Raw genomic sequence first — 10,173 nt, forward strand, 5'->3', positions numbered from 1 at the left:
CGCAAGCGTAGTAACAGAAGAGAGTGACATAACCAATATTATAATTATATGTAAATCACTAACCAATCATTGTAACTGGGAGTGTACTACCTTATAATTTTTGTGTATAAATGTAACGGTGATCTAGCCATAGGTGTGCTTGATTTGTGGAAATTCCACCTTGCACCCGGCGCCGTAATAACGAATGCCTGCTTTCTAAAACTCCAAAATTGAGTCTTAGAGAGTTCTTCATCTGCCGATTTACGGTAACACTATGGAGAGGCTGAATCACCCATATCCCACCCACAGGGATCAAAAACAGGTGAGGAGTCTGTGTTTGTGGCTCTGCAGGGCCAAGGGGCTCACACCTGCAAGTCAGGAATGTGAAAGCATCTCCCATGCTTGTTTTCCATCAGAAACCATTCACTCATCCTGACGGTGGCAGGAGGTGCATGGACACACAGGAGATGAAGAACTGTGGTGTGTTGGGAGCCAGGAGCTGCAAGGGCTGGCTCCCAGACTTCAGTTCAGCCCCACGGGATGGGGTGCTGCTGCCTTTCCCCACCCAACCAGGCATGGGTCAAATGTTGGGGCCGTATCTTTAATTGCCAGAGCCCCAAATGGATTAACCCCGGCACACGCCCCCTTGCTTAACTGTTTCAGTCCATTGGCTTCATTAGGTTAATCCCAGCATCAATAAGTTTGTTTCTAGAAGGGCTTTGTGAATAAAGACATTTAACCCCCTTAACGACAGGGCTGCACAGTGCTCCAACTTACAGCCTATGGCGACTGAGATGGACCAGGCTTCATAACAGCTCCAGGAGAAATGGTAACGTGCGTAGAGCTGCAAGACAGACGGACAGTATTTGTTCTGGTGCTTTGGGAGTGAGAATAGAGATGGTGACACTTGTCAATCAATCACAGCCATCGCTGACCTGTCATTAACAGTGATGAGGAAGCAGTGAAAATGCTTTGGAGTGGCAGCACAGCAAACAGAGGGGTGGCATCACATTCCTCTCCCCTCTCACTTTTGAGATGATCAGAGGAGGCCAAATTAGAGGCCAGTAAGTTGCAGAGATTGCCTCTGCCCTGCCTCTCACTTGTCCCTCTCCTCCCAAGGGATTTATAAGGTTTGTGATTTGAAATGGAAAGTAGTATGTCTCGAATAAGCTGCATTTTTTTCTAGTTGGGGTGCAAGGCTGCACACAAAAAGGAAAAAACCCATCGATTTAGGTGGAACTTACTGTGTTGAAATGCTGGATTCTGGCTAGCAGGAGTCTGCAGGTGCTTGTGTAGCAAAAGCTGCCTCTGGGCTTTGCCGTGTGGGCTGTGAAAAGAGCACAGTGCCTGGAGTGCTGCTGGCTTTATTTATAATGGCGTGTAGAGACTGGTCCAGGCTGGCACTGCAACCCCAGCTTATGCCCCAACTTCCTTCCCAGGTAGTCAGAAATATGGCACATCCAAGCCCACCAGGGATTAAATAATTTCATGGACAGCAGGTCCATAAACAGAGATATAAGAGGGGCAGGGATGTCCCTTTAACATCCCCAGTAGAACAAATGGGGATGCTGGAGGAGTATGGAAGAATTGACAAAAAAGATCCTGGTTCACATCATCTCACTAAACTGTATCTCGTATTTGTGCCGTGGAAGGCAATACACTGAGCTAGATGAACTGCTGGTCTGACTCTCTAGGGTACAGCATGCTTTAAGCAGTGAAAATGCCAATTGACCAGGACTAGTTACCATTTGGGCTGTAATTCATGTGCTTGGGGCTCATTTTGGTTCTCCTGGGACCATCCAGCTTGCAGCTTTGGAAAAGTCCTTTAATATTACTATATTTCTATTTTGCATCTCTGTAAATGCAGAAGGATAATAAGGTCATGCTCTCATAAGGCATTCTGCCTTCAGGGCATCTCAAAGGGCTTTAGAAAGGAGATTGCAATCTTTTCCTCCATGGGGAGGAACATCTGGGGCAGTTTCAGTCATGCCAGGGCATTGGCTGGGAGGGTGCTAGCTGGTACAACCCAAAATCATACCAGGAGCTGAACAGCCTGGAAGATGTGCCCATGGCCTCACCCTGGATAAATGACCATGGATAAAAGCCCGTAAATGACTCGTATAGGCATAGCTGCAAGGGACAGGGTGGAGCTGGGGGATGAAAGCTGAACAGAATTTGGCACCTGCCAGTTCATTCAGGGCCTTGAGGTCAGCGTGCAAAATGGCATTTGGGGTATTTCATTCGTCAACTTTACAATGAGGAGAATGAGGGCTGCTGCGCACATCGGTGCAGCCTTTGGGGGACTCCAGCAGAGTTACCAAATAAAGCAAGAGCAGGACCGAGGCACCCTGCCTCCTCCTCTCCTCCCTGGGTTTCTGGAGGACGCTGCTTGCACGGTGTTAGCTCTTAGGAGTGGCAGATACACTGATGGCGGTGCAAATAGCATTGCTGCTATTCCCAAGGGAGCCTGGGGAGATCCAAAGTCATTGCAAGCTATTTCAGGCTGTTCTGACTGAAGGAGAAATGATGATTCTCTCCTGTCAGTCCAAAAATCAGTGTTCGTTGCGATCCAGGGTGGAGAAAGGGACCTTTAGTGCTTTGAGGCCAAGAAGCTGCCAAAACATCCTCCTTAGAGACAGGCTGAGCCCTCCCTTATGTCCTTGAGGGTTTGTACAGGAGGCAGGAGGAGTCGGCCCAGCCTGCCAGATTGGATCAGCTGTGGGCACCAGCCCCAGACCCCGTCTCCAGCACTGTGCAGGGAAGGAAACGTATCTCTCACCTCAGCTTTCTGCAGCACATCGCATCCCTGTGCTCCCCTCTCCTCCCCTCCCGCCTTGGTCTGATATCTCCCAGGCTGGCAGGACCACTTGCATCACACTGGTTTCCAGTGACTGAGGCCACCTGGAGTTGCCTGGGAAAAGCTGAGCAAGGTATAAGAGAAAGGAGAAGGTGCCATGGGCCTGCCTGTGTGTCTCCATGTGCATGTACAGAGGTGGCACTCTTAAAGACTAAAATAACCATGGCGGTTGTACGCCATAGGCTTGTCAGGTGGAAACCACTCCATTTACATTAGATGATTTGCCAAGGTCCACGTTTATAGAGACTGGCTCTCCCAACATAATAAGACTGGCAAATTAACACGTGACTCATGCAGATTCTGGTTTATTATTTCTTGTTATGATCTCTGGGGTCAGCCCCCACATGAAAGCAAGTTGGCTTAGTGCCGCCGAGCTGCCGGAGCTCGTGGGAAGAGCTTGGGGCTGAAGCAAGGGGACCCTGTGCTGGCTCTGCACGATGCAGGGCAGAGCTCCCTCCCTCAGGTGCCACAGGTCCCTGCTGTAGACAGTCACGGGTGGATATGAAACCAGGGTCTTGGGGAAGGAGCTGGAAGCAAACAAGTGAGCATGTGCTCTGGAGCCAAAAAGGCACAGACAGGGTCCCCTTTCCAGCCTGGACTTTGAGGTGAGGATGCTGTGACAGGCTGGAGCCCTGCTCAGATCTGGGATTCAGGTCCCCAGCAAGTGTGGGAGAAGCAGAAGGAGGTACCAGTGAAGCAATTTGGCTGTCAGGGCAGAGGGAAGTAGTGGAAGGATGCCCAGAGGCAAGTTTCAAAGCTGTCTCTGGCAATGGCTGCAATTTCCACGGCCAATCTCATGACCCTGGACTGCAAGAGGTTTGCCCAGGGCTCTGCAAAAAAGGCTTGCTAATCTCCATGAAAATTTACAGATGCTTTTTAATGGCAGCATCGGAGCAGTGCCCTCACGGAGGCATCTCCCGCTGCACAAAGCTTTCAGGCCAAAAGGACCACTTGACGGTCCATTGGGGCAGCGAAGCAGAGGCATCCTTGGCTGAATTGCCATCCCCAAAGTGCGAGGCTGAGCTCGGAATGGAAGGATTTTGGGATGCTGAGGGTATGGTAGGGACATGGCTGTGTTCCTGTGCCAGTGGGAACTAAAGCAGAGCCAGCCTGACTCAGGGAGACTTCACAGCTTGTTTTCCATAGGAAATGAGTGTTGGCCATTATCCTCCATGTGTCCATGTGTGACCGTCCATCTCCACCCACCCACAGCTGCTTCTCAGCCAGAGAGGCAAAGCCTTGGAGCAACAGACTTCATTTGCTGCTGGGTGGTGGGGGTCCCATCTTGCTCCCCTTCCCCCAGCTGCCCCGTCAGCCCGGCGCCAGCTGTTTGCACATCTGTCCACAGTGACGGCTCAAAGGCAAAGCTGCTTTAGGGAACCAGGCATCATGCCACACGCTCCTCTCCCTCCCCTCATCTCCTCCTGCTCCTGAGATGTTGCAGGAGCCCAGGCGAGCGGGTTTGTTTTCCCTGGTTCATGCACATCTCAGCTGACAGCCTTTGAAATGCCGCCGCTTTGACAGGGAGTATTAGCCTTGCTTAGGTCTGCCACGGCCTTCAAGGTTATCACTTCATCTCATGGCTAATTAAGAGTGACCTGGTCCGTGCCATCACAGGCTGCTGCCGTCATTGACAGAGACAGGCGATGATAAAGAATAAACTGGTGTTAAATTAGCCCGTGTGAGTCTCTGCAGGTTCCTAGCAGAGACTGGGGTGGGAACGGGGCAAGGCAGGATGACAGAAGGGCTTCGCTGATCTTTGCTTCCCACCACAATGCCCACTTTGGTTTGTCTAGGCTGGAGAAGAGCAGGCAGTGCTTGGAGCAAGCACAGGCTTTATAAAGAGCAGCAAGGGGTCCCACCCAGTGGAGGACAATCAGCCTTTCCCAGGCATCAGTGACCAGTGTGCCAGGTAGCTTTGTGGTTGGCCTTGATCCATCTGAGAGCTTCTTCTGCCTTCATCCTCTTACTTCATTGATCTTGGGGGCCCTGGGAAAGTGAAATAGCCCTCCGGAGTCAACTAAAGTTACCTCTAAGCCAGAGCGGTGTCTCTGACTGGCAGATGAGTAAAGAGGAAGATTAAAACAAGCAGAGAAAGACCTTTAGGGTTGCTACATGACACACAGGGTACGTTCAGAGACACCCCAGCTCCTGGCTGTGAAAGCATTACCCAGGACTGTCATGCTTAGTAGCCACCTTCAACCTTCCCTCCAGAGGCAGAGATGGCCTCTTTGTATTTAATAGCTCTTGATGCATTTCCTTCTGCCCCCTTTCTGAACCCCTGTAATAGCATCCGCAGCCTCCTGTGTCAAGGAGTTTTGCAGCTCAGCCGGGTAATGAGTGAAAAGTTGCCTCCTTTGGTTGGTTTTGCATCCCCCAGGGGATTTCTCCTCTGTCTCAGGAGGGAGATGGTTTTGGATTCATAATGAACTTGATCCCTGTGGACAGCCGTGGTGTCTGGCTCTACGTGGTGGCAGCATGCCCCTTTTGGAAACCCTTTGTCTCTCAACCCTTTTCAGCTCCCTCAAAAGAAGAATCACGTCTATGGGGAGAGAGCAAATTAGCAGCCCCAAAATCTCAGACAAAAAGGGATCCAGGCTGCTGCAAAGAGTCAGCTACTGTGCTCTGAGCCTGCTGGTTGCCAGCTAAGGCCAGGTCAGCTCTTGAGACTTCGGGCTTGCCCAGGTAAAGCCTGTCCAGTGGCCCAGCAAGCCGAGTGATCTCCCTGCCTGCAGCAGACCTGAGACAGGCTAGAGGTGAGCTTTGCTCTGCACTATGTCTCCTGAGTGGAGCCACCCACCAGGGAAGCAGAAGGGAGGAAAAGGGTTGCGAAGCTGACGTTCACCAACTGGAACATGGGGTGAAGATCCTCTTGGTTTGGGCGTGGGCTCTCCACATCCCTTTCCAGTGGTTTGGTTCAACAAAAATTTTAGCCATCCCCAGTACCTCGCTGTGGCCATTCTGTTTTTTCAGTGTCATTTGCAGTTTGGGGTCTGGGGAGAGAAGGCACCTCTGTGGCTGTCCTGAGTCAGGCAGGGACAAGGTCACCCTTCCACCTTGTGCGTAGCACGCGGGAAGGCATGTGGGGCGAGTCCTCAGCTTTGTCCGCTTTGGGGGCAAAGGATGCTTTGTTGCTAAGGAGACCAGCACACTGGGTATCCTTGGAGTCCTAAATATACTCTTCAAAGGGAGGCTTTCGTGCCTGCCAGGCTCCCCACCGGCACGGCTCCCTTTGATTCCCGTTCCTCCCTGACCCACCTCGGGCAGCGCTGGCCCTGTTCCCCTGTGTGACAATGTGCTGCAGTTCCGGGGACGGTGACCGGGGACTCCTGCGGCTGATCGTGCTCGGTGCAGAGCGGATGCTGTGGGCTTTGAACTGACCTTGCCTGCCAAGTGCAGGTTGCTGAAAAGCAGGGAGAGGAGTTTGAAGGAGAGAAGTCTGAACGCTGCCAGTCTCATCCACCAGCTCCTCTCCTCTCCGGGCTGGAGGTCCCTTGCAAGCTTCCACATTTCTGCAAGAAAACTACAAGAAGCAAACTTACCAAAAAGAGAGAAAACCCCTGCCCCACTGAGTTGTCTTAGAAACTTGAGTTACTCTGAAAGGCCAATATTTTTTTGTTTTTGCAGTCACAGGAGAGATTGGGCTTTGGTTTGCTGACCTTTATGGACTTGAGCTACCAGGACGTAGAGCTGCTACCAGTCCTTTGTGGCAGTCTGTCCCTGATCTATTTATCCTTTGGGTCTTGCTGACCTGTCACCCAAGCTACTGAATGTCCTGACAGGAGACCCAGCCACCAGCCTGGCCTCAAGTGGGGCACGCCTAAGGCTCTGGGACTACTGGATGTGGTCTGGGCACTGTGTCCCCTGAGACCTCCAAGCCTTTGGTGACCTCTCCCTGCTCTGGGAATCCAGGCATCATGAGTCAAAGGTTTTACAGGGAGGTGCAGGTAGGAGGACTAAAGATAGGTCTCTTCCAGCATGCTATGAATTCATCTCCATTTCATGGATGGAAGAATGAGGCCCAAATGAGAGGATTTGGACCACTGAGAGGGCCTCAAGACTGCTGTCCACAGTCCATTCTCTACAAAGGCTGCACCGAGATACAGCCTTGGTCTCCCCAGCCACGGGGTCTGTGCTGCCCTACTCACCAGATGTCCAGGCCCATGGCCAAAGTGGGAGCATACTAGGTCTGATGAACACTTCTAGCCCCACGGACTGATGAAAGGTGCTCGGAGATTGGGTTCCTCCTTTCCGAAGCAACCACTTCGACAAGGTCCTGTCTGAGCATTAACAAGAATAACAACAGCCATTGCAAGGGCAAGCCGGTGCCTGTGTGCCCTACTGAAAGACAAACACAAATTTCAGTAGACAACTCCACTCAAGAAAGACACAGCAAAATTTGTGATGCTGGCCACGGAGAAAAAAAAACCCCACGGTGGAAGATTGCCTGGTACTAGACAGAGTTAAAATCTCCAGGCAAGATTTTCAACCTTCTGTGGTTTTTTTTCCCCTCCCTCTAATAAAAGTCAACCAATTATAAATATTATTAGCCAGATAAAAACTGCTGGCTCAGGCACGGCTTTCAGACACACCAATTTCCAGATCCTCGTCACTTCAGCTTGCTCCAGCTGCCACAAAAACAAATGAGCTGACAGCTTCAGAATTAGAAACCCTCTGCTACCTTCTCTTTGCTGGAAGCAGTGAAAGCTTTTTTTGGAGAGAGAGAGATTAAAAAAAAGTGATTTTTTTTTTGCATCCCAGTGTAGCTCAGGTTCCAAAATTAGGAGACCACCTTGAAAACCTGCAGAGCTGGGTAGTTTCAGAAATGGGTTTAGAAGCAGAGTGGATAAGTGTGGCAGCAGACACCCTCAGCAGTAAGAAAACTGTTTAGACTTTTAATATTTAGTGCCCTAATTCCTGGAGGATTGGTGAGGTTTAGTTTCCCAAAAGTCTTAGGGGAGCACCTATAACATTTAGTAGCCATTAAGCTTAGCTTAGCTAGGAGAAAGCCAGTCCAGGAGGAAGAAAGGACTAGTTTTCAGCAGCTCAGCGCACAACATCACACTTACTCTTGTTTTGGGAAGAGTCTCCAAGCCAGCCCTGATGGCACTGGAAGAAAGCAGAAAGAGGGAAAGATTTGGCACAACTTAGTTGTTTTCACATAAAGTCCTTCCAAAGGCTGAAGGGAGCTGGATTAAGGGCCTGGCAGGGGAGGTTTGGAGAGGAGGATCATGATGCACCAGTGGTTTCTTCAGTCCCACCACCCATCCTCCTTCTCAGCCCGCACCCGCTGTGCACCTCTGCAGCTGTGACCACACTGCCAGGGGCCGCTTCTCCAAATACCCTCTGTCCCACCTCCTTGAGGTGCCTTGGGGCCTCCCAGACCCTACCCTTCATCACTGCCTCCTCACCTCCTCCTGCTCCCTGCATTCCTGGCTTTAGCATCGCTGCTGTAGATACCAAAGGACTTGTCTGCTGGGACTCTCAGCTCCTGCACCGCTCCATGCATTGCCATTTCTGACATTTCCCAGGGACATGGACAGTAACTCCTTAAGCAGTGCTTGTTTCCCATGCTCCACACTTCTGAGAGCAGCTGAAAGAGCAGCTGAAGGGAATTCATGGGAATGGAAGAAAGAATAAGTAGGGCAGGCCTTAAATGGGAAGCATCTGGTGCAGGTAGGTAGGTATGTTGGCCACCAAGGTACCTAGCAGGCAGATGGGGCATCGCTGCTAAGCTGGCAACCTGAATCATAAGCTGTGTGGAGCCATTTGTGCAGCAGCAAGCCTAAACTAACAGGGAGGCAGTGGTCACTTCAGCTTAGGCCTGAGTCTGACCTGGGGATAAGCCTGGAGTCACTCAGCTTCTTAACACGCTCTCCCTGGTATCCTCCAGGATGGGTTTTACAGGCTGGGGTGGATCCTGGGAGAGCCCCTGATAGTAATGTACATGCATTTCTCAAAGGTCCTGCACTTTTTGATGGGAGACACTGCTCCAAACAGAGAAATGAAGATTCCCGACACATTCACACTTTGCTTTAGTCAAAGTCTGAACGTTTCCTCAGCTTCAACACATCCCACAGAATTGCTCTGGGGCCAGACCCACGCATTTTGTGCAGCGGCTCCCGAATGTGAGAAGAGCAATGCAACAGCAGCAAACTGGTAACACAGAGGAATGTTGTGAGCCAACCCCTGGGCTGAACTTAGAGAAATTCAGAGATCTGGCTGCAAAGTCAAACAAAGGCCCTTCCTGGCAGGCTGTTCTGACTGTTCGCATTTTCAAAGCGCTTCTGCACAGAGTTCATGGGGTGTGAGCGGTGTCGTTTTTCCCTGATGGCACCATCCAGCAATTCTCCAAACAAACAGAATCAGCAAGAGCTCTGAGAAGAAAATGAACTGTATGGGGGAGAGTAGAAGGGCCTGACTGAGTGAAGACATTTTATTTGGAGGAGGGGATATAATCATGCATAACATGTACTCTCTGAGAGCCCCGTGCAGGGGAAAATGTGTGTTTGCATGGGGGTCAATGATATCTAAAGGATAGAGAAAGTGTTTCTAGCCTGATGTTCTAGATACAGACCTGCAGAGATACTCCATTTAGTTCAGTTGGAAGGGTCTGGGCTGTATTATGGAGCGGAATTCAATTTGTTCATAAAACTTTGCTGTCTTTCATGATCAGAGATCCCCAGAGAGCTGACAGCTCTCCTGGCTATCCTCTGCTGTCCTCAGCCAGTTCAAAGATAGGCTGAAGGATGCCAAGGGCAGTGAGGCTTATGCCCAGGGTGTGGACCACTCCCGTGGTCCCCCTGCATCAACAAAACACTCTTCCTATCATCCCTGGGAGCTTTTGCCAATCTTTGCTTAGCAGAATGGCCCAGAGGTAGCACTGACGTTTTGCTGGGGACTGGAGGGTGATGTTTGGGGCAGGGAACCTGTGCCCTACCCTGAACAGATTGGTTGGTTCTGGGGATGAAAAATATTTGCAACCCATTCGGTTCCATTGCTGTGATGAGAAGCTGGGTGAAGACGGCTTGGGAAAAGTTTGGTGGTGTTTGGGCTATATTGCATGTCTGTGTGCATGGGCGTACCAGAAGTTTTGCTTGACTTCACTCTCCAAACTAAGAAGCACCCAACTGCTTGGCCCCGTGTCTGCTGCGCCACGGCTCTTTGCCTCGCTGTATGCTGCTCCTAACATGATACCTTTGGCTCAAGCCCCATGCTGCAAAAGCAAACATTTTCTTGGTAGTAGATATTTTTTTAGTAATGACAGATTTCCAAACAGTAATTTTACTAATTTCTGAAAGGGAAAGATGCGCACATTATACTAACGGGCCATCCCA

Source organism: Pygoscelis adeliae, unplaced genomic scaffold (genome assembly GCF_000699105.1).
Source record: "Pygoscelis adeliae isolate BGI_AS28 unplaced genomic scaffold, ASM69910v1 Scaffold29, whole genome shotgun sequence".
Taxonomy (NCBI): Eukaryota; Metazoa; Chordata; class Aves; order Sphenisciformes; family Spheniscidae; genus Pygoscelis; species Pygoscelis adeliae.